This window comes from Gossypium hirsutum, chromosome A07 (assembly GCF_007990345.1).
Source record: "Gossypium hirsutum isolate 1008001.06 chromosome A07, Gossypium_hirsutum_v2.1, whole genome shotgun sequence".
NCBI classification, from domain to species: domain Eukaryota; kingdom Viridiplantae; phylum Streptophyta; class Magnoliopsida; order Malvales; family Malvaceae; genus Gossypium; species Gossypium hirsutum.
The window spans coordinates 10,000,003-10,020,326 of NC_053430.1; the positions used below are offsets into that span (position 1 = coordinate 10,000,003).

Sequence of the window (20,324 nt, forward strand, 5' to 3'; positions counted from 1 at the left end):
AGGATTCGGGGTCACAACACTGACCATAAGATGTCATGAAATTAGTATCAAAGAATCTAGTGTTGCGATACTGACCCCATGATGTTGCGACACTGGTCTTGTTTTCCTCTACCTTGTTCTTTTTTATCAGGAAAAGTTTCGAACAAACCTTAGATGCAATCATATTTTAGAGAAAACCTAAAAATGGTCTATAAAGCCTAAAATGACTTTAAAAGGGTACAAAAGATGAAAAGAGCTTAAATAATAAATTTGGTTCTTGAATAAAGTATTTGTCTTGAAATGTAATATTCCTTACTCGGGTTTAGGTACTAGCTTGGGTAAGAGGGTGTTGCAATTTTAACGTTATTACCATTAGTATGAGTGATGGTATAATCACAAGGTTTCTCTCTACTACGAAATGACAAGCCAAGGTACTTGGTTCTTTCATCCTAGAGGAGTTCATATTAACCGTCCACACTAGCATTCTTAGCATCCCCAAGATTTCTTACCATGTGAAGTCATCAAAGTAATACTCTAAGTTCCAATGGTTCCTCCCCCTCGAGGCATCCAAGGAGACCAGAGGCCTTCTCAAGGTCCCCTTGTCGTCCCATCGGTGTTTAGTATCGGCCCATAAGGTTTCCTTTGGCTTATGTCTTACTAACGTCATAGTTACACATCCTATAGACCCAAAGGATTTTGAAGGGTCCACAAGTCATCTATAGGGTCTTCTTAACTATCCCTCATAGCCTCATCCAACGCCACACCCAAGGTAACCTTGACCTATCTTCCTTTTTGACACTAAGGGCCTTTTAGATTCAAATGCACATATGTTTTACAGCTTTACATGCAAATTTCTCTTTAACTGGAATTTTGGGTCTCCCTAGTGAGGTGAGATTGGTAAAACGTGCTGGAGTTTTTTCATTGGACCTTTAAGCTTCAGTCCAAATCTTAAAGTTGCGTTTGCAGCTTAATTTCCTTCTTTGTCCTTTTCTTTACCTTTTTGTCAACGTCCTTTTTATTTGTTGATGTATTTTTGTTATTGATTCTTGATTTTCTTTTTATCATTTTTAGAAAGGCATATGTGCTCATTAAGTTTTAATTTAATTGACATGGGTATTGTTGCCTCATGATATGGGTTCAAGTGCGCTGAAGTGTATTAATATCCTCTTATTTATGGGTTGTAAATGGGCTCTAGATGGTTTTAGGCATTGTATCAAAAAGAACAGATATGATAAAAATCTGTAATGAGACTAATGTTAAAAAAGAAGCATATGTAAGATTCATAATCGATAATGACTTTAATATATAAATTTAATATTTTTTTAATATTAATATAATTTTAATATCTAATTTCAGTTTTTTAAACTATTATTTAAAGTTTATATTATTTTATTATTTAATATAAATATGTGTTAATAATTTTTACCTATATACTCATTTTAGTATGGTGTGGTTTATGGCCAATTTTTTACTTTCATTATCACTGCGATTAAATTCGTTGTTTTTAATCTCACCATCGCCGGCCATCCCTTTCATCTAACAACCCAACATTTCCTGCAGTTGAGTATGAACACTTTTCTGTGCAGTTGGAGAATTTTTATAGGCACAACACATTAGAACCAAAATGGAAAATAGTATCCAAACTGAAATGGATCCAGATTAAATAAAATTGAAGGGTATACAGTTTATTTGTTAAAAGATGGTGAAGAATTTGGTTTGAAGGCCCAACGCTTAGCTCGGGATTTGTTAATCTTAAAGTACTTCTTATCTAATATCTCTTCTCCTCTTTATTTGTTTTTTAAGTCATTAAACAACAACATAAGCTAAACAAAAAAACTTGTTACCATTAAACATCACATTACTGCTTTGCACGTTTCTCCCCAACGTGATTTCAACAAACTAACCATTTTTTTTTACGTACAAATTATCAAATTCCTTTGCCCATTCATCCCACCAGCTACAAGCATGTCCAACACCACCGCCACCATCGCCGCTGCGTTAGTGCTTTTAGCTACGTAAATGGGGGAAGATCATAATATGCCATCATTTATGCCTATTCTGTCCCTTTCACTTTACCTCCTTACGTTAAACCATGCATATGCTCTTTTGGCACCCGCTCCTTCGCCTGTTAGCATTTCTTCACCTCCATCGGCATATCAACCATATGATAGCTATCTTATTAATTGTGGATCTTCTACGGAAACAAGGCTCGATGATGGACGAATATTCAAGTCAGATACTCAAGCACATATTTATCTATCAACTAACCAAGATGTCAAAGCCTCCATGGATTACATTCCCAGCGATGCCTTCTCCAATTCCATCCCTTCATCAACAGAGGGTTTGTATAAAACTGCAAGGGTTTTCCTTCATCGTTCAACATATACGTTTTACATCTCAAAACCGGGGAAACATTGGGTTCGTCTCTACTTTTACCCTCTTCATCACCCTCACTATGATCTTGAAGCTGCAGTTTTCACTGTCCATACTGAAAAATTCGTCCTTTTACATGATTTCTCTGTGAGGGATGATTCTAAAGTGGTTTTCAAGGAATATCTTGTTAATGCTATCGAACTTTTCTCCCTCATTTTCGAGCCAAAAAAGGGTTCTTACGCATTCGTTAATGCCATCGAGATCGCGGCTGTCCCTGATGAATTTATCTCTGATTCGGCATCTTCAGTACCGCAAGGTGAGACCGTTAATGGCTTGTCGAATTATGCTTTGGAAGTGTCGTATCGGTTGAATATGGGAGGACCAATATTAACTCCCAAATACGATACATTGTCGAGGACATGGATGCCTGATACCCCATACAATGTGTTCCCACAAGGAACTGAATCTGTGAGAGGTTCTTATATCAAATACCAGCCTGATAAATGGATAACTTGGTTAATATTGCTCCATATTTGGTGTACGAAACCGCGCAAAGGATGAAAACCGAGGCGTATGCTCAAACCGTGGAGCCGAAGTTCAATCTCACTTGGGTGGTGAACGTCGATGCAGGCTTTTCGTATCTCATCAGGATGCACTTTTGTGACATTGTAAGCAAGTCTCTCAATGATTTGTACTTCAATGTGTATATAAACAGCTTAATGGGGTTTTCGAGTCTCGATCTCTCAGCTGAAACCGGTGGCTTGGCCACTGCATATTACATCGATTTCGTGCTTAATGCCTCTGCCATCACAAATGGTTCCATCGTGGTTCAAGTTGGTCCGGCCTCGACTGGCGGCCTACCTAATGCCATCCTCAATGGCTTGGAGATCATGAAGATAAACAACGTTGCTGATAGCTTGGATGGTTTATATGCTGTTGACGGTTCATACGAGGGGAAATTTATGAAACTCAAAGTGCTTGCAATTTCAGGGATTTTTATGGCCTTCTTGGCCATGTTCTTCCTCGGAATGGTTTGTGTTCGGTGGAAAAAACGGCCTCCAGATTGGCAAGAACGAAACAGCTTCTCGTCCTGGCTTCTACCAATCCAAGGCAGTAGCCGTAAGAATTCCTTGAGCAGCTCCTGGAAATCTAGCATCTTTGGCTCAAGAAAAAGCAAGAGTGGACACTCAAGTTATTATTCTATTCAAGTTCTGGGCAGGTTCTTCACTTTGAATGAGTTACGAACTGCAACGCATAATTTTGATGAGAAGACGGTGATTGGCGTTGGTGGGTTCGGAAACGTATTTCTCGGGGCCCTAGAAGATGGAACCAAGGTTGCAATAAAAAGAGGAGACCAAGGATCAGAGCAAGGCATAAACGAATTCCAGAATGAAATAGAAATGCTTTCAAAGCTCAGGCATCGACATCTCGTGTCACTTATAGGCTTTTGTGACGAGGAATCGGAGATGATACTGGTTTACGAGTATATGGCAAATGGTCCGCTCCGCAACCATCTCTATGGCTCGAACGACAAACTGACTTTGTCTTGGAAACAACGGCTTGATATCTGCATTGGTGCAGCACGAGGATTGCATTATCTTCACACTGGTGCAACAATAGGGATCATCCACCGCGATGTAAAGACCACAAATATTCTCCTAGATGATAACTTCGTAGCTAAGGTATCCGATTTTGGGCTCTCCAAAGCTGCCCCTATGGAGCAAGGCTATGTTAGCACTGCAGTGAAGGGTAGCTTTGGGTACCTCGATCCTGAATACTTCAGAAGACAACAACTTACTGATAAATCTGATGTTTACTCGTTCGGTGTCGTACTTTTCGAGGTTTTATCAGCAAGGGCAGTTATTTGCCCCAGACTTCCAAGGGATCAAATTAGTTTGGCTTAATGGGCAATTCAGTGGTACAGAAAAGGGATGATTGAGAAAATTGTTGACCCCCAAATTGCAGGGAGTATCAGTGAAGGATCATTGAAAAAATTCGCAGAAACTGCTGAGAAATGTTTAGCTGAATATGGAGTTGATAGACCAAGCATGGGAGAAGTCTTATGGAACTTGGAATATTCATTGCAACTTCAAGAAGCTACTATTGCTTCTTCTTCTTCCTCTTCTTCAAATATTGATGATTTATTAGAAGAAAAACTAAGTAGAAATGTTGTCTCCATTGCTAATATTCTTTCTGATGATGACTCTGATAGTACTGTTGGCTCTCAGTTGCATTTTCCAAACGTGGGAAATATGCAGGGAAGGTAAACAAATGGTGAAATATCATCAAATGAGGTTTCAAAGGAGCTTTTCATCCTTTTCACAACTCCTAAAACGTTTTTCAAAGAAAATGTTGTGAGATTGGAGTTGAACAATTATTGTAATTTCATGAAAACTTGATTACTTAAAATAGACTTCAGACTGATTTTATAATAGCATAATTTGTTGTTTGCCTGGCTTAGTAGCTCTATTTACCCAATACCTCCAGATAATATACAAAAATGGAGGCTATTGACTGCAAAATCTGTATTATACATCCCAGGTATATACCAAATTATAAACACTATCTCATATTGCAACATTGAGGCCTAGCCTGCCTTTGAAACTTCTTCCACAGGCATATCATCTGTCTTGGTGACTGGTAGTGAGCTGTGTAATAATCTTCTATGCATCCAAACTGGCAGAACTTAATGGTGTGCACATAATCCACAGGTTTTAATCTGTTGAATCTCTCCACCCACATTCCCATGCTCACATCTTCCATCTTGAACAACTGTGGTTCGTAAAATTGTTCAAACATTAAAAAATATCATGTCAAACACCGAGATCTTCAGGTGAAGATCAAGAAGAGAAGGGAAAAGCGTTGGCTCACTCTTAAATTGTGTCTTTCAAACTCAAAAACAATGAAGAGTGCAATGTCGGATGATAATATGTATCCTGGTCCATCTGCATTCGGTGGATACTTTTCTTCAGGCCACTCCTGAAATGTCAAATACATGGGTCGGACCAATAAGAATATATCCTCTATGAATTGCTTACCAAGGAAACCACAAAATTAAGCATTGGCATAGATTACCATATACCAATAACAGAAATTCTGTAAGTGAGCGAAAATATCAGAAGAAATAGCAGAATTGTGCAACTGATATAGATTGGTCTTTCCTACAAGCCAAAATCGTTCATCTCCTTTTGATTTGTTTGCCTATGCATAAAAACTGAAATAAACTACAGGAAAGATAATCCCTACCTCATATGTTACTGCCCATTTACCAAAGCGTAGTGGTTTATGGTAATAGTTGATGTTACCAATATAGAAGCTCCGATCCCCGTTTACTTTTTTGCTTCATTCATAACTGCATCTACTCTCACGAACGTGTCATCATCACATTTCATTATAAACTTGGCAGACACTGTGCGGGCCTGTGAAAAGCAAACCCCTTAAAATAATCTCAAAAAATGTTTAACTAATCATTTCTTCAAACTGGGAAAAAAATTCACTCACCCCATATTCACAGATGGAAACAGTTTTTAAGACAACAAGGTCGTAATTGTCCATATAAGGCACAATAACAATATCTCCAAAAAATTCTGCTTCGTTTTTCAATTCCACATTCACCTCCTTTCTTGGATGCTGTTCGAGCACATGGAGATGGTGGTTAAGTACGGGATTCTAGGCTTAAACCATTAAACGTGAATTGCTAGGATGGTCTTAACCTACCACTGCCACAAAGAAACGAACATGCACAATTGAAGATTTAACAAGATTGTGCTGCATCCAAGACTTCCTTATAGCCATCCGCTCAGCAAAATGATTGCCTGCCGAAAGTATACCAATAAAAAGATCCACAGGCTGCTCAGGAAGGGGTGGAGCCTTCCATTGATTAGACATCTCAAGATTCTTTTGAGTAGCATCACTAGGATGTGATGTAGGCAAAGATGATGCAAAAACAGCATGGACATCAATGTCCCCATTCAAAGTTAGTCCAGTGGCATCCTCTAGGGTATACCCCTGCAACATTGTCAAATCATATCAAGAACGAATCAAGATGATAATATTAAGTTTATTATCAAGTTTACATTATAACATTATATAACTCACAGTTCGATAAGGAAAGGAAGTAATATGCCTCCCATCGACATTAACATGATATCCCTCCATGCCAGCACTAAGGGTAAGGACAAAAAGTTTGTTCTCAGCAAATGGAAAGGGCCAGTTAACAGTCAAACTTTTTTTTGGCCTACTAATCGTTGCAACCACCATGTTAGCTTAGACTCATCAGAGAAATTATTATCATCTCGAATCCACTTCTCACACTTGACCTCACCATCAACTGCAGATATAAAGAAGTAAACACTTCTGTGCCATGAAAATGAATTGTGAAAATAAAGAAGACCAATACAAACAAATATGAAAAAAAGAAAAGGTCTACACAGAAGGTATATGATTTAATTGCAGAACAAATATAATAGGTTTTAAAAAGGTTTTGTGGGCAATCTACAGCCCCCCAGACACAAGAGTACAACTCCTTGATACTTAATTTGAGTTTAAAGATTCCCGTTTGCTTCTAATATGCATGCATAAATAGCCTATATTTTGATTAAACCCAATTAAAAGTGGAACCCCCATCAAATTTGGAAAGGATATTTTAAAAAGCAAATCCCAGCAAACTAATATTTCCTCACAGCAGAATAAGTCGAACATGCTAACTATAATATCACAAGTCACAAGCAATAGCAAAACTCAAATATCACCAGCATGCATGCCATGATCCAGCAATTAAAAAAAAAAACAGAAGAGGAAAAAACACATTCGGGAATTGTATTTACAAATCAACATAGCAACTTATCCTTTCATCATGTAATTCTAATGAATGAATTGACAAAGAACTTCCGTTCGATATGGTAATTCTAGACACAGCCCACGACCAAATAATTATTCTATTCATAAAATTCTAAGAAAATAAACAACGCTAGACGAATTAAATATGTAACAACGAGGTTCCAGGATGTCTTCCCCACATCACCTTAGATTGGTTTGATGGAAGGTGCACCTGCATTGTATGTGACAAATTCTTGAAGGACCGATGGATGCTTAAAGAGGACAATACCTTTGATGTAAGCGAATCCTAAAACCTGGTCTTTACAAAATATTTCCTAGTTTCAAGAAGGTAAATGTTACAAACTATCAACAAAGTAAGAATCAAATACTGAAAAAGCAAATTCAACAAAATTCTTTTGATCATGAAAACCAATTCTCCCCCTATTAGTATGTGAATCAATTCAGTTTCCTATGAGTTGCAAGTACAAAATAACAATCTATTAAGCTAAACACTACTAAAAACTTCATCTCTAAGCAAGTTACTGAAATACAAGTTGAATCAAGTAAAAACTAAAAAAGAAAAAGAGAGAAGTGAAATCACCAGTCTCATCATAAGCCTCAGATTTCCACCCTTCACAAAGTAAAGCAGATCCCCACTGCATCCTAAAACATGTGTTTAGCTCAATCACCGGCTTCCTATTCCAATCCCCTTTCAACCTGGGATTAAAATGAAGAATTCGCGGTGGTTCCTCCCCGTCCACCGTCCTCAAACCCTGCAGTTCCATGATAAACTGCGAAAAAGCAACTTTTGATTTCGTCCTCGGATGTGCTCCTCTCGGTTTCCCCACTACCGTTACGTAAGACCCTAAAGTAAGCCCGCAAGGCAGCTCCATGACGTTGCCATGGTCCAAAAACTCCGACGCTGATAAAGAAACTAAATGCGGACACCGTTCGGATCCATTGTTAACGTTCTCGGTAGAGTCAATTACAAAATTCCTTGATTCGAGTTCTTCCCAGAGCTTTCTCCCTAGTTCCCAAGCGAATTTTGCAGACTTATGGAGCTCCAAAGACCTGTCTTTGGTAGTCGGGTCGAAGGTTTTGGCATCAAAAGACAAATTGGAAATGAACCGACCCTGATATTTGAGTTGTCGACGATGATGTAGAAATTGAGCTGGGGGAGGGGAGCTTTTGGAAACCCAATTCACGGGACGAATCGGGGAGTCTTTTTCTTGAACATTAACCTCGCGGGATAGTCCGGGAAGCCGAGTAAACGATTCTTGAGACAAACTACCGAACTCGGTTAAGAACACGAACGGGATCTCGACACTGACCAATACTATGTACAAGAAACCAACAATTATTAGAATCTGAACAAATCGTTGTTTTGTCAATGAAATGAACATGTTGAACCTGTTCTATTTGTCTAGCTTGGATGATCTTAATTTCTTCGTTTCTCCGAAAAAAAATCCCCACCAAGAAAACAGAGGATCAATATACAGAGAAAAATATGAAAATTTTAATAGATTTCTTTTTTTTTTTTGGGGGGGGGGGGGGAACGAGGACAAGCAAGGAATTAGACTAGCAAGCAAAGGCGAAAAAAAGACAGCGGGAGGTCGATCGGTAATAATAAATAGAATCAAAAGTATTAGAGGGGATTTGGTACGTTAGAAACTTCTCATTTTTCAATAATTTAATTAATTGAATTGTGATTTTAATATTTAATTTCAAAAAATGATTTTTTTTCGAAAAGTGATTCTCATAAAGGATGATAAAGTTAAATTTTCATGTAAATGGAAATAAAAAAAATAAATTATTAAGAAATAATTGGTTAAATTTGAAGCATATGTCTAACTTGAAAAAAAATTGAGTTTTAGGTCATTTTTGTGATATTTAGGGAAATAGACTGATTTGGGAGAGAAATGTATTTTCAACTTAGGTGGCAAAAAGCATGCTCTACTAGACATGTTTTTCGTTTCTCTCCATTTTTTTTTTGGTGATTGTGATAGTTTTGAGATATATTTGAGTTCACGATGATGCGATAGCACTTGGAGACCCATATATTTTATCTATCATGTCGAGATGGAACCATCACCTTAGAAGCCTATCGCATTGCAACTCAGAATCTGAGCTCAAGATGCTTATACGGTCACGGGTTGAAGTATAACTATAACTCCTAATTGACGGTGGTTATGCAGTCACGAGTTGGAGTATAACCCAGGAGCCTAGTTGATAGTGCTATGTGGTCCCGAATTCAAGTTTCATAATATCGGAAAAAGATGCTTCATAAACCTCATACGTAAGTTTGAGACCATAATCATAGTGAAAAATAAAATGGGTTTTCCAGTATAATCAACTTATTCATTTTCTCTATCTTCACCAAAAGAAGTATCATTAACTTAATTTTCTACAACCTTTAGCAAAGTTGGGGGCAAAAGGACTTTTAGGAGGTGAGTAATTATGACAGTAGAGAGAAAGTTAAAACTCAAGTCGAGGTAGTTGCGGTTGTATTTATTAAAGAGTTCTTTAATCGTAGCAACCGCTATCAATCAGAAAAGACTTTCAGCTTCTCTCCATCGTAACAATCACTCATTCCCTGAAAGTCCTCTTTCCCCCAACTCTGTCACAGGTTTCGAATAGAGAGGTTAAGGATACTGCTTTGGTGGAGATGGAAAGAAAAAATAAGTTGATTATACCATAAAGCTCCTTAGTTTTTCCCTATGAATATGGTCACAAGCTTATGTATAGGGTTTATAAAGTATCATCTTCGGGTGTAATGAAACTTGAACCCGTGACCGCATAACCACCATCAAGTAGGCTTCCAAGTTATGCTTCAACTGTGACTGCATAACCGCCATCAATCAGGAGTCGTAGTTATACTTCAACCCGTGATCGTATAACCACCGTAAATTGGAGCCTGAGTTGCAACGCAATGGGCTTATAAGGTGATAGTTCAATCCCATGCCGTAGATGAATTGTAGGGGTCTCCGAGCGCCATCGCATCACCGTGAACTCAAATACACCTTAAAATTATCACATTGGCTCCCTCAAACACAAACATAAGTACAGATAAATTTTTCTGTCCAAAAATTTCAACATTCAACAAAAAAACTATTTAGGAAAAAAATTATTTTGTAAGGGACAATGGTTGAAAGAGTTGATGGGGTAGAAGGGAGCAAAATCTCCCTTTATATAGGCAACCAAGGGGGAAAATTGAAAAAAAAACAATGTGAAAGCTTAATCCAAAAATTATTTCTGGATTCCCAAGTCACGTCAGTTGAAAACGCATTCTACAAAGCACGTTTTCTTCCCTCCTATTTTCAACCCTAACCCTAAACCAAAGGTTCGCAAGCCAAAGAATCCCGAATAAAATTCATTCATCACATCCCAAATTTTTTTTAAAAACGCTTCTAACAATATGCATTTTTTTTAAAACTACTTAGACTGGTAATGTCCAATCTTTTCCAACATTTTGAAGTTATGTTTGATATCTGGGGGTAGTACTTGCTATAAAATGAGCCACCATTCTATTGAAGAACTTCCATACTGAAATTTTGAATAGATTATTTTCATAAAAAGATTTGCAGAAGGAGAAGATTATTTATGTTAAATACTTGAATTTCAAAAATCGACCCAAGAAACTAAATTAGTTCAAGTAAGTTTCATTGTTGTTGTTTTCAGATAATTCACACTTTTTTTTCTACATAATGCTTTTTGTTTTAAACATGTGAAACAAGTTATTTGGTTGAAGACGAATAGATAGATTAGAGTCGTTATTTATTACGACGATCAAATTTGTGGCAGAAAAATTAGGGTCATTTTTTCATCAGCCCAAACTACATAATTGGCTTTCAACTAGAGTATAAAATTGCACGAGCTTCAATCAAGAATTAGAAGGAAAGTGGCAAGTTCAAGCCAGAGAAGAATTTCAAGCTTGAAATATAAATATCCAACATCATTGAACCCCGTTAGATATGATTTATTTGAGCTCAGAGGTAACATGGAGGTCGAGATGATGCTCAATTCATATTGCTCTACTGGATCAACTATACTAGAGTTATATGCCTACTTTGTTGATGTCGATGAATGTGCTCCAAGTTTGACAACAATTCCAGTTAAAGCCAAAATGGAACAATAAGCAAAAAGTCCAATCACATAATTGTGCGGTGGGTTCACAACATTGTTACAAAGATCCTATCATGAAATCCCAGAATCATCAATGGAAAGACATTATTCGGTTTCAACTTTGGCACACAGTCCATCCAACAATCCAGGTTTGTTGGAAACCCACACTTTGAAACTTTGATACTACATTCTATGAATGATTTTGGTTTCAACTTCCAAACACTAATTTTTTATGCCGAAAAAACTTATACGGGTATGTCATCAAGTTACACCAGTGGAAAATCTGCAAGTGATTTTGGTTTTCACATAGGGTATACAAGAACAAATAATGTACTCCTTATAACCTGTACTAGCCAATGGACATCTAACCCTGGACATTGTTGGAAAAAATCTGGTTTGAAAATGGTTTTCTTATACAACAAAAAATTAAAATTTTAAAAACTGACCCTATTTGTGATATTTATAGCAATAAACCTTGAACCGAAATCATACTTGTGTTTTCGGATAAACAAATTCTTAAATTTTTTCTCCTTTCAACCAAACGATCTTCACTGCTATTTTTGTACCACGAATTGCTTCAAGTGTGAGCTCAAACCAATTGAATCAAAACACAGAACTAGAAAAAGTTTTCTTTTATTTTTGATGTGAAAACAAGTATTCTCCCTTCTTTAATAAAAACCGATTTAATTGTTATTCTGGAAAAATATATTTAATAGAAACTTTAAGAAAACTCAATTTGCACATTTTATTAACTAAATGAAAACTTTAAGAAAATATAATTAAAACTTAATAAAACACTTGTCTTCAAGCTCCTAAAGTGCGAGAATTAGTTTAACCTGCTATACTGAATTACAGCAAATCATTGGTCTGACTTTCTCCAGCATTTGAAAAGTGGATGACCTTTTCTTCCACAACGTTTATAATGAAGGAAATCAAATTTTGTTCATGTACTTGTAATGGAAGAATCAGAACCTAAATTTCTCTTCTTGTTCTTCTCATGTTTCTTTCTCTTTCCTCCTCAATTGTGCTGAGCTTTTGCAATTAATGCACTTTCAACAGACCCTTTAGATCTCATGAGTCTTTTCTACTCTTGTACCTACAAAGCATGCATCAATTTTACCAAACTAACCTGTGACAGATCTTTAGTGTTTTCCAACGAAGAGATGGTAGCTTCAAATATTTCAAGAACAATTACAAGAATTTTTTGAACTAATCTGGAATCAAGAAATTCAGATCCTAGTAATCTTACTTTGTTTGCGATTCCAAGTAATTTTTTAAAGTAATCATTAATTGTCTCGGAGTCCTTCCTCTTCTGGAGTTCAAACTCTCTAACAGGTTCAACATTTTCATTCCTTTAATCCTTTCATCTCATTCCTACTCCTTTAAGAAATTCCAGACTTCAAAGGTTGACTTCATTATCATGATTCTAAAAAAGATTTCAGATAAGGTGGCAGTAAGTGCATAGCTCTTGCCTTTGATTTTCTTGGTTTCCTCTCATTTTGATTCTTGATTTGTACCATATTTGAATTGGCAGGTAATTAAAGAACTTCGTAATCCTACTCCACAGCTTCTTAGAGACCATGCCTTCTAGATGAGTCTCCATCCTTGCTACCCAGACATAGTAACCTTCACCATTGAAAACGGGTGGTACAAGTACAGTAAAAAGGATCTCTGAATCCATAAAAGAAAAAGAAAGACAAAATATTTTTTCTTAATTACATGTCTCTTAAGAAGATAGTTCTGATACCAATTTTTTGAAATAAATTTTGCTATAACTTAAAGAAACAAAGATAGAGACTAGGAGAAAAAAAAAGATAGAAATAATTGTTGGTAAAGTCACTTTTTTTATTGAGCTAAAGTGTTGTTTAAATACATGAAAAAATAACAACCACATCTTAGAATTTAGTAAGTACTAGATTTCATGATCAACAAACTCCAAAAATTAGGAACAATAAATGAAATGGTTTAAAAAATGAGAAAAATAAGTAAAATTTATTTTGACCAAATAACTTCAACACATAATTTGAAGCATAACTTCAACACATAATTTGAAGATGTTTTTCAGACTCCTAAGGAAATTCCTCCTCATAAACTATAGGACCATTGAATTCCCTCAAATGATGAAAGTCTGATAGTCAAGATCGGACCATATAGTTACCCCACAGTCCAAAAGTGTGAAATAGAGAGACCGATTCAGGAAATGCTCCAAGCAACCATTATTAGAGACAATTACAACCCTTTTGCATTTCCAATTTTCATGGTGAAGAAAAAATGGCAATCGGTGCCTCTAAGTGGATTACAAATAGCTCAACCAGTACATAATCAAAGATAAGTTCTCAATACCTATTATAAAATAGTTATTTGATGAATTGGTATATGCTTTATACTTTTCTAAGCTTGATTTACAGTCTAGTTATCACCAAATCCGAATGTGGGAGAAAGATATCCATAAAATCACATTTAAGACTTATGAGGGCCACTATGAGTTCTCGATTATGCACTTTGACTTAACCAACGCCTATTCTAGCTTCCAAGCATTAATGAATATTGTCTTCAAACCCCTTTAGAGGAAGTCAGTATGGATGTTTTTTGATGATATTCTAGTATATTTAGAGAATTGATCATCCCATATGGCACATCTCAGAGAAGTTTTGTAACTCTTGCAAGAGCATCAATTGTAGGCTAAGAAGGCTAAATGTAGCTTTGGCACCATTGAAATTAAGTATTTGGGCCATATAATCTCGAGGGGGTCAGTGGATATGGATGTCATAAAAGTAGATGCAGTGCTTACTTGAACTACAACCTATATCTATTAAGGAACTCAGAGGATTTTTGGGGTTGTCTGGCTACTAGAGGCGATTCATTATACATTATGGCATACTAGTTAAGCCATTAAATACCTTATTAAAGAAAGATATAGGTTGGAATTAGTCTCAAAAAGCCAATGAAGCCTTTCAACAACTCAAGCATGCAATCTGCCAAGCGCCAATGTTTGCCTTGCCTGATTTCCAAACTGAGTTTTGCATCGATATTGATGCTAGTGGCAAAGAAATTGGGGCAGTGCTATAACAAAAATGATGACCAATTGTGTTTTCCAACAAGGCCTTGAGAGTCAAACACCAAGCTCTTTTCATCTATGATAAAGAAATGTTAGCAGTTCTATCAACAGTCAACAGGTGGCATTCTTACTTGGTTAGAAGGAGATTTCAAATCAGAACTGACTACAAGAGATTGAGGTTTTTGTATGACAGTCAAGTTATTGCTCTATACCAGTAGAAACAGGTGGCCAAGATGTTTGGCTATGATTATGTGGTCACCTACCAAAAGGGTACTTAAAATGTGGTAGCTAATGCTTTACCTTGAAGGCTACAGGTGTAGGAAAGTTAACTACTTTAGTGCACTGGCAGCACTGTTTGGTCAGAAATGTGGACTAAGATGATGGGTTCTTGTCTCACTAATCCTAAGCTTCAACAGCTTTGTTTGGAAGTGCAACACCGACCTTACATGCATCCCATATATTCCTAAAATGGTAAGGTTCTCAGAAAGAAAGAGAAGTTAGTGGTTGGGTGATAAACCATAATTTATACATATTTTTATCCCATGCTTAGCACATTTATGGATGATTTCTCCTTAGATTTAGTGAATCCGATGCTCCTAATTCTTTAATTTCATGTTTTATACTTAGGTGAGCATAGGAGAGTAAAAAGAGCGAGAAACGGGCTGAAAACGGAGAAAATAGACCCACATGAGAAATTAACACGGCATGGACTTCCTCACACGGGCGTGTCACACGGCCGTGCCCATTTGGCAGGATCGAAACATGACTTACACGGATAGACTACACGCCCATTCCTATTCAACAGCTTTGACCACAGGTTGGAGTAATCGCACACGGGCGTGTCCCTCCCGAGCCCAAGTATAGTCCTATTTGGAAAAGGCCAATTTTGAGGGCTCTTAGGCATTCTAAAGCCTATTTAAACACCTGATGAGGCACTTAGAATGGACACACAGAGTAGGAGGCAAGGAATTACTCAGGAAAAGCCGATTGGTTCATCTCAGAAGCTGGATTCAGCGTTAAGATTGAAGATCTCCCTTCAATTTCCATTCAGGGGTTTAGGTTTTCTTTATGTTTTGTATTCATTATTCTTCTGAGATGTTTTCTTTTATAATTATAAACTAAACCCCCTAAATACCTAAGGGGAATGAAACCTAAAATGGATCTAGTTATTATTATCTGAATTGTATGATAAATATTTGACTTGTTCTTAATAATGTGTTCTTAATTCTTGTTTTAATATTCCAGGATATCGATTCAAGTTAATGCTCTTATTTAGAGGAGGAAAAAACCCTATCTAAGAGTAAATTTGTCGTAATTAAGTAGAGTTGATTGCACTCCTAGAGATAGGGTGACAAGATTTTGCCAGATTAGGGCGAAACCTAATAAAGGAGTCCATAGATCTAGTTAATGCAACACTAGGTGTTAATTAGAAAGAGATTTCAATTAATCAACCTAGGGTTAGACGATATTAGTCTCGAGAGAGATATTAATATAACTTAGGGATTTCTACGGATCAAGTCAAATGAATAAATCGTCTGATTCAGAGTCAAATAACAAGTGAAGTCTAGGTGGATTTGTCCCTGGGTATTGTCTTAATCAATCGAGTTTTCTCAAAAGCTTTTCCCAATTTTCTCTCTGTGCATCCTTAGTTTAGTTAATTAGTTTAGATAAACAAACCCCTTAATTTTTAGGCTAGATAATAAAGAGAAGGTAATTACTAGTACCCTTGGTTCCTTTAGGTTTGACAATCCGGTCTTACTAAAGCTATACTATTGTTCGATAGCTACACTTGCCTTTATCGTGATAATAGTTAGTTTCAAGACGATTAATTATAAATTTTTAAAACCTGTCACGAATATCACGTATCAAGTTTTTGGCGTCGTTGTCGGGGAATTAAGATATTAGGAACACTTGATTTTTATTACTTTATCCATTTTACTTTATTTGCAATTTAATTTTTTTTCTTTTCTATTTTTTTCTTTTATTTGCTCCTGGTAGGTTTTTATAGTGTATGACTAGAAGAAACGCATCGGGACCATTACTGTTTGATAATGAGATCGATCACACAGTTCGCAGAAACCGAAGAGAAATAAGGCAAAGCTTAAGATATACAGAGGAAGAACAAGAGGACGATATTTTAGCCACAACCGAAGAGATGGCTGAAAACCAAGAAAATTCGCTACCTCCTACGATTGCTGCTAATCAGAATCCTGCTCCACGTACTATGTATGATTATGCTAAACCTTCTTTAAAAGGAACTGAATCGAGCATAGTTAGACCTGCTGTTGCTGCAAATAATTTTGAACTGAAACCTAACACCATTCAAATTATCCAACAGTTTGTTCAGTTTGATGGTTTGCAGGACGAGGATCCCAACGCTCACTTGGAAAATTTCTTAGAATTTTGCGACACTTTTAAAATCAATGGCGTTTCTGATGATGTCATTCGCCTTCGGTTGTTTCCCTTTTCGTTGAGGAATAAGGCTAAACAGTGGTTGAAATCGTTACTATAAGGGTCAATCACTACTTGGGAACAAATAACTGAAAAGTTTTTATTAAAATATTTTCTGCTGGCTAAAACAGCCAAATTACGTAATGATATCTCCTCTTTTGTGCAGATGGATTTAAAAACACTCTACGATGCATGTGAGAGATACAAGGATCTGTTGAGAAGGTGCCCTCACCATGGGTTACCACTTTGGCTACAGGTTCAAACGTTTCACAATGGCCTGAATCCTTCGACTCGACAGATGATTGACGCAGCCACTGGTGGAACTATAAATAATAAGACACTTGGGGATGCTTATGAATTTATGAAGAGATGTCACTGAATAATTATCAGTGGCAAGTCATGAGGACAAAACCAACGAAAACAGCCAGCATTTTTAACGTCTATTCGGTTACCATACTCTCTAATCAGGTAAAACTTTTGAATAGAAAAATTAATGGTTTTCTTGGTTCTTCACAGGTTCACCCAGTAATGCAGTGTGAAGCATATAGAGGTGGGTCAAGCAATTAAGAATACCCACCCTATGGCCACAACATGGAGAACGAGCACTTAAACTACATAGGTAATAATCCTTGATCTCAAAATAATCCTTATAGTAATACTTACAATGCAGGATGAAGGAATCACCCAAATTTCTCATTGGGAGGCCAAGGGAATCAAAGACCACCACCACCTTCAGGCTTCCAACAACAACCTTACCAGCAAAAGAAAAAGCTGAACCTTAAAGAGATGCTAACAAAATTCATCTCAGTGTCAGAAACTCATTTCCAGAATACTGAGACAGTACTTAAAAATCAACAAGCGTCAATCCAAGGGCTCGAAACTCAGATAGGTCAGCTCACTAAATTGATATCTGAACGACCACAAGGTACCTTACCGAGTAACACTGAATCTAACCCAATGGAAAAACTCAATGCAATTACCATTCAAGATGAGGAAGGGTCAGTTGCACCTGAACCAAAACCAAGGCAAGAAATTGTGGTAAGTAAAGGTAAAGGTGAGGTGGACCACAATGACCAGAAACCAGTTAGTAAAGAGTACAAACCTCGTGTGCCATACCCCAAAGCGACAAGGAAAAACCGCACAGACGAACAATTCGATAAATTTCTTAAATTATTAAAGAAGTTACATATTAACTTACCGTTTATTGAAGCTCTTTCGCAGATGCCAAACGCAATCAAATTCTTAAATGAGCTTTTAACAAATAAGCGGAAGTTGGATGAGGCGTCGCATGTGGAGCTAAATGTAGTTTGCTCAGCCATACTCCAGAATAACCTGGCCAACAAATTAAAAGATCCAGGGAGTTTTACAATTCCCTTTCTAATTGGTAGCCTAGATGTTAATAATGCTTTGGCTGATTTAGGGGTCAGTATCAATGTCATGCCTTACAAAATGTTTAAGCAAGTAGGTCTTGGGAAACCCAAACAAACTAGGATGAGTATTCAATTAGCTGATAAAACAATCAAATTTCCTAGGGGAATTATTGAAGATGTACTCGTTAAAATTGACAAATTTATTTTTCCCAGTTGTTTTCATTGTTCTAAAGATAGAGGAGGATAGTAACGTTCCTTTAATTTTAGGGAGGCCCTTTTTAGCAACCGCTAGAACAATAATCGATGTTGGCACAGGTGAACTTACACTTCGTGTAGGAGACGAAACAATCACTCTTCAATCTCGTAATACAAGTAACACATCAAAAATTGAAGGTGGTTGTATAAATCATTCTACTAAAACTGACCATGTGGTGCAACCTACTTTGCAGGAAATAAGTTCGAAGAACCTACATGAGCTATGTTTAAGTAACAAAAAATGACCTATCTATGAAGAACGAAGGCTGCAAATCGAGGAACTAGATGAATGGTGGACACATAAACCAAAGATACACGATAAACCAAAACCACGCCATGACGAGCTCAATGTCGCACCAAATCAACTTAAGGTTGGACACAAAGTACTACTAGATGCAGAGACCCTCGTATTGCCACTTCTGAACCTAACGGAGTAATCCCTCTTACGTTACTCAGTATTTTCCTATATGGTACAGTTGAGGTAATTCATCTTAAATTCGACACTTTTAAGGTAAACAGTACTCTTCTTAAACTTTATGTTGATAAAATTGATAACAGGGATGAGGAGTGTAAACTCCTCGCACCACTATGACCATGCATTAGAAAGGTAAGTTGAGCTTAGACTATAAATAAGCGCTTCTTGGGAGGCAAATCAAGCATTAACGATGTTAACCTCTTTAAAATTTTAGTTTTTAACATCTAACCACTAACTGAGTCATTGAAACACGGGTTTTCTAATCCATAAGGCCGGGCACACGGGCGTGCCTTAGGCCATGCCTACACCATAAGAGGAGACACAGCCGTGCGAAACGGCTGTGTGAAAACAGGGCAAAATTTTTCATTAACACGATATGTGATAAGTGGCCACAACCATGCGACGTGGCCGTGGGCGAGTCCATCAAACCAACACGGGCGCGCGACACGCCCGTACCTACCACCCGTGCTCAAGACTCATAAAACGACACGGACGTATGCCTTGGAACACGGACGTAGAAAAAGCGAACGAAGTAGGACACGGTCGTGCGATACGGCCGTGTGCACCAGCACGTCCAAAGAGCACGGGCGTGTGCGAGTCCCAAACGCGCCCAAATTTAAAAAATTATGAAAAACACGGGTAAATATGGCCGTGTGCCCCAAAATCTATATAAACTCCTCACTATTCATTATCCCCTTCCCCAAAATCCCTAACCCTAGCAGCTGCAACTTCACACGCCCTACTTGCCACGCCTATGCGCCGACTATAACACCACTTTCGACGATCTAAAGCTCCTCTCTCTTGCGTTTGTTCATATTTTCCCTCTATTTTCTTTATTTTTTTACTTATTTGATGATATTTTATTTTATTTTGAGCAAATAATCATAGTTATCAGGATAGAACTTTGCCAATTTAGTCAATACATTAGGATACATTCATCCACTTCTTTTTGTATTTCCATGGATTTAATGCTTACCTACACCATATTTCATATTATCAAACCCACATGCATTCAATTTCTAGATATTTCTGTTTACTTTACTGTCGTAGTCCTACTCATGATAATGACTTGATATATCTGCTTTGGTTGTTTTAGTCTAGTACGTGAGCCTAATGAAATATTCTTATTCAGTTTTAACATGTGTACATTCTTGGGGAGTATTTAACTTTGACTCTTCATTGCAGGTATATAATGTCAACCTCACGTGGTAAGAAGACTGTTGTCCCCGCCTCAAAGAAAAGGAAAGGAGCAGTGTCATCCTCGTGTCCCACCGCGGAGATTAGGCACCCTTTCTTCCAATTCTCCTTAGGACCCCAAGAGGATCTATTTCAGATATTATGGGCCCGACCCCTAGGTGTGGGCCATTGCATTGACTGGGCTGTACTTGAACAAATTCAGATGGCTGACGCGGTTCGAGCCCTC

The 20,324-nt window shown here is 37.2% G+C and overlaps 1 non-coding gene and 2 pseudogenes across 1 annotated transcript; 1 reads left to right on the forward strand and 2 right to left on the reverse strand.

Moving 5' to 3' along the window:
• The first annotated feature begins 1,815 nt into the window (after nucleotides 1–1,815).
• LOC107934240 (probable receptor-like protein kinase At5g61350) lies at nucleotides 1,816–4,635 on the forward strand (annotated as a pseudogene).
• Nucleotides 4,636–4,751: 116 nt separating this feature from the next.
• On the reverse strand, nucleotides 4,752–8,724 carry LOC107934241 (hydroxyproline O-galactosyltransferase GALT6-like; annotated as a pseudogene).
• An 8,210-nt stretch (nucleotides 8,725–16,934) lies between these two features.
• Nucleotides 16,935–17,041, reverse strand: LOC121203832 (small nucleolar RNA R71). Its single transcript, XR_005898767.1, has one exon. It is a non-coding gene; the product is annotated as a small nucleolar RNA R71 (small nucleolar RNA).
• Nucleotides 17,042–20,324: the final 3,283 nt, after the last annotated feature.